This window comes from Alligator sinensis, unplaced genomic scaffold (genome assembly GCF_000455745.1).
Source record: "Alligator sinensis unplaced genomic scaffold, ASM45574v1 scaffold1100_1, whole genome shotgun sequence".
In the NCBI taxonomy this organism is placed as follows: domain Eukaryota; kingdom Metazoa; phylum Chordata; order Crocodylia; family Alligatoridae; genus Alligator; species Alligator sinensis.
In genome coordinates, this window is record NW_005843109.1 from 14984 (window position 1) to 20451 (window position 5468).

Here is a 5468-nt window from a genome sequence, read left to right on the forward strand (position 1 = left end):
CTCCCACTGTCTGTTCCCTACCACCTGCCCCACTACTGCCCCCTCATCACTTCTCCCCCACCACGTGTAGTAGTAGGGAGGGAGAAATTGAAGATGATCCTCCAATAATTAGATTCCACACATGGAAAATTATAATAAACTTACACATTTTCTGTATGTAAAATCTAATTATGGGGGGGAGGGGGAGGATCTTGTATTTGAGTAAATATGGTAGTCTTGTTGTTGGTGACAATGCTTCGGTCCTTCTCTGGGAGGGAAAATTTTTGAATCCCATTCTAGCTAGATCATTTTGCCCTAACACAGAGACTGAAAGGGAAAATGTTTTGCATTCTCTGAATGAGGGAAAGATGTTTTTAAAATGTATTTTCTTGTTCTCTGCTGCATTAAAAATTATTGGTTTCTTAGGGAACTTGCTGTTTGATTGGTTTTGGTTACACTCAGGCTCACTCTGTTTGCTGTGTGTTGTGAAAGACAGCCATCTTTTTCCTATGATATGTACCACAAACTCGATTAAAAAAAATTTTTTTTAATACGTCTGTCTTATTTTGAAAGTGAAAGCTAAGCAGGGATTATCACCCTCTTGGAAATCCAACTGTCTTGCTTCATTTGTTGACAAAGCTAGTCTTTCTGGTCAGTTCTTTTATTTCATGCAAATACTCCAAAACCAAAATGCTGTGCTTAGCTAATTGATGTTAGAGTTAAATAGCTAAAGTGGAGATAATTTATGGCATAGCTAATTTTTTTTAATGGGGAATGTGAAGAAACAGACATAATGTGGCAGAGTAGAAGCAGAAACTGCAGAAATGCTTGTAATCTATCCCACTGTTGTAGCTTTTTAGAAAGAAGAGCTATTACTTGGGAGCTATATCAGGCATACATCAGTTTCTGGAGAAGAGTTTATTGGCTTTCTAGCAAGGTTTGTCCCCAGCTCCTTTATGATTGTGTTTGAGCTACAGGCATATTACAAATAGTTGCTTTGAACTTTTGTCAGAAGAAGCTGTTAGTGAGGGTGTCTTGCTCCTGACCATCAAGGTTTAATGAACTGCATGTCACACCCACTGTGTAGGTCTCGCCTCTAGCCAGAATCTTTCTTGGGATGGGAACCCATGTTCCCCTCTCCTCTGTACCAGGATTTTATTTTGCAATCCCTTGGTAATTTACTGTGACCATCTTGGCTGAATTTAGCTGTTTATTTCCTTAAAACATGCATTTATTTAGGGCAAATCATTACAAAGAAAGTCTGAAACAATGAATTTGAAATGAGAATACCCATCATCTGCATAGATGCCTAGTGGGTACAGTACTCGGATTTGTCAGTTCTTAGATTATTGGGTATTTGCCCCAGAACAGGTCTTTTTTTTTTTTTTATGCCAGTGTGGCGGCGAGGAACCCCCACAGGCTCTTGAGGGGGAGAGAGTAGACCCTGCAGGCCCCAGACCCCGAGAGCAAGTCCCCAGAGAGGCTAATGTACCTCCTGCAGAGCAGCTGGAGCAGGAGCTGTGCGAACTGGCATTACGCCAACTGTTTAATCGGCTGTTTCCGATGCGGGGAACAGCTGAGCCAATCCCAGCGGCCGTACCCACCACTGTGGGAAAGTTTAAAAGCCCCACCGAAGCTGGGGCGGGGGGAGAGCCAGAGAGAGAGAGAGCACGGGCTGGCAGCTCGTGAGGCGGGCTCTGGCATGGGGAGGAGGTAACCCAGCCTGCTTGGCTCAAGCAGGCAGCACAGGGAAAAGCTTTAAGCCTCCTGCAGGAGCACCCACACAGCCACCGGAAGAAGCTGACACACAGGAGGCCGGGGAGCTCCCTGCTTACGGTAGGGAAGAGGAGGCATCTGAGACCCTGAGAGGGGGTTGGGATAAGGGAGGCAGCCCTGCAGCCCCTTCTTACTCAGAGGAATATTTTCTTTGAAGTAAAAACTACCCCAGGAGGGGAGAGAGAGCGACTGGAACCCGGTAGACAGGTCCTCAGCCGTCATACAGGGCCAGAAACTGGTTGGCGAGTGGATGGGGGGTAGGGAAGTAGGAGCCCTGTGGAACATCATGTCGGACTATCGTAAGTACTGCCATCTATCGGGAGGCTCACCTGGGAAAGATCTCCACTGCAGACCCCCTCTTAAAGTATGTTTAACATCAAAGTTGTGGCAGGCGAGTTGAGGGGAGGGACCACACCCCAATAGGCCGGGCGGCCAGAGGGGCGCAAGCCCCACAGCCAGTTTTTAAGAAACTTATTTTACCAGCCATCTACAACCAGGTAACCCCTAGAACGAGGTAACCCCTCGCCACCCTCTTCCCCCCCATCGTTGCTATTTTTCTAGGTATGAAGCTTCAAAGGGCTACGTATACTAGCATATACACATAACCACACATGCATACTAACAGCTCTCTTCATACATACTTATAGCAAACCCAAACTCACAAAAAATCAACAATGTTTCTTATCTTGTGGGCTGTCTAATTTTGTGAGCCATCCTGGACCAATTTTGGATGGGATGGAATATAAACCAAATATTTAACAATAATAATAATCTACATGAATACCACTGGGAGTTTGTATTAATTACCCGCACACACAAACTAACAAAGCTAAGTCAAACATCCTTCCTTTTCTCAGCTTATCTAAAATGTTTTCAGGCAGGCCTGTCTGTCTTTAGTCTTAAATTTGCAGAATGCTTATTTTATCTTAGAAAGCTTTGGAAAATGCCAGGGGGGTACAGGATGCAGCAGGCTGACAATGTTCAGCTGTTTCTGGTGGCTTGAAAATAAAGCTTGCTTTTTTTTTTTTCTTTGAGAGAAGCTTTTTCAAAGTCATTTTCATATACTGTTTCAGGCATTTCAGCATCATACTTTTAATCAGGGGCAGTACAAACATAGTCTGAAAGTTCTTTTATTCTTTGTATTCTTGACTTCCCCTGAACCATCTTCTTTTTGAACATTAAATTCGGTTCAGGATTTAAAATATAAAGACATAAGAAAGAGAGGACCTATCTTAATAAAGCATTCAACTGAAAGGTGGCAACAGATAACCTATCAACCAATGCTGGGCCAGACAGGGACTTCGTAGGATTTATGTACAACTTCTGCAAAAAGCCTAAGCAGTTTGGTCAGGCTAGTGGCAAAACCGAATGAGTGAAGCCAATGCCAAGGGCAAGCAGTGTTCTTTATCTGGTGTGCACATCTTGCTGCTAGCATTTGCTGCCATTGCCTCTTTTTGGTAAAGCTGGCTCTATGCCCTTTTTCTGCCAATAAAGCTCCACTCATCCATGAAAAGAAAAGCAAGTATTGACAGAAAAAAAAAATCAGGACAGAGAAATTTCACTCCAAAAATAGAAAGCCAAAAACTGAGCAGGTGGATGAGACAAGTGAAGGAAAAGAAAAGGGGAGGTGGTCAGAAAGTTCAATTTTATTTTTAAACTTTTTGAAGTTAATAGATTCATAGACATTAGGGCTGGAAGGGACCTCAGAAGATCATAGGGTCCAGCCCCCTGCCCCAAGAGCAGGAAGTCAGTTAGGGTCAAAGGATCCCAGGAAGATAAGTGTCCAATGTTTCTTGAAAGAGTCCAGAGTAGGTGCTTGCACAACCCCGGGAGGTAGTGCATTCCAGGCCTTGGCGGGACTTGAACAGTAGAGAAGTTTTTCCTTATATCCAGCCTAAAATGTTCTTGGAGGAGTTTGTGACCATTGGATCTTGTCATCTCTTAGGATGCTCTGGTGAACAGATGTTCACCCAGATCCTGATGCACACCCCTTATATATTTACAGGCTGCCACCAAGTCCCCCCTGACCCTGCGCTTTTCTAGGCTGAAGAGTCCCATGGCTCTCAGCTTCTCTTCATAAGGCCTGTTCTCTTGCCCTCTGATCACGCACGTGGCTCTCCTCTAGACTCTCTCAAGCTTCTCCACATCCTTCTTGAATTGTGGAACCCAGAATTGGATGCAGTACTCCAGCTGCAGCCTCACCAAGGCCGAGTACAGTGGGAGGATGGCATCCTGAGATTTACTTGAGAAGCATCTATGGATGCAAGCGAGTTTAGTTCGCTTTACTAGCTACAACATCGCATTGGTGACTCATGTTCGTCTTGTGGTCAGTTATGACCCACAAGTCTCTTTCAGCCGTGGTGCTAGCGAGCATAGCACTGCCGAGCCTATAAGCATGCTGCAAAGTTTTTTTTTCCAAGGAAGAGTACCTTGCATTTTTTCAAATTGAAGATCATCAGGTTTATATCCACCCACTTTCTAAACCTATCCAGGTCAGCCTGGATCACCAGCCTATCCTCGGGTGTGGACGCTCTACCCCAAAGTTTAGTGTTGTTGGTGAATTTGGCCAGTCCACTTCTGACACCAGTGTCCACATTGTTAATAAAGACGTTAAAGAGTACAGGTCCAAGGATGGAGCCTTGGGGGACACCACTGGTCATGGGCTCCATGACGATTCACTTCTGTCAACTACCACTCTCTGGCTCTGACCTCAGAGCCAATTCCCCAGTCATTGGGCTGTGATGTAGCTGAGACCGCAGTTGGCTAATTTTTCCATGAGGAGATTGTGGGACACCAGATCAAAGGCTTTTTTGAAGTCCAGATATATGACGTCAATCTCTTCTCTCTTGTCCAGGTGATATGTCACCTGGTCATAGAAGGAGATGAGATTGGTCAGGCAAGACCTACCCTCAACAAGACCTGTCCTTCAGGATGTTGCCATCACCCAGCTTGTCAAGAATGGTCTCTTCGATAGCTTTTTCTACAATCTTTCCAGGGATTGAGGTCAAGCTGATTGGCCTGTAGTTCCCTGGGTCTACTTCCCTCCCTATCTTGGAGATAGGCACCACATTGGTCTTCTTCCCATCTTTGGGTACGTCACGTGAGTGCCACAAGTTTTCAAATACCTTTGCCAATGGCTGGGCTATGACACCTGCCAGCTCCTAAAGTACTCGTGTTGCAATAGACTTGAAGGTGTCCAGCCCCTCAAGGTGTTCCTTTACAAGGTCCACACCAATAAATTCACCCTCACCCTGGCTGTCCCGCATCATGCTAGGCAGGGCGGTCCCTTTGAGCTGATGAAAAACAGACACGGAGTATCCATTAAGCAGGTTGGCTTTTTCCTGGGTGTAGATTGTCAGTTGTCCCATTTGGTTTAGCAGGGGTCCAATGTTACCCTTGCTATTCTTCCTACTCCCAACATATCTGAAAAAGGACTTTTTATTGTCCTTGATACATGTAGCCAGTTGGAGTTCAGTTGCATCCTTGGCTTTCCTGGTTCGCTCCCTACAGGTACTCTGCACTGGTCCGTATTCCTCCTTAGCGGTGGTTTCTATCTTCCATCCTTTATAAGCCTCTCTTTTTAGGCATAGGAGGGTCACAAGTCCCCTGATGAGCCAAGGGGTTTGCCCATTTGCTACTTTTCCTCTGAGATGGGATGGGATGGACAACCCTTGTGTTTTCAGGATCGCTCCCTTAAGGAGCAACCACTCCTC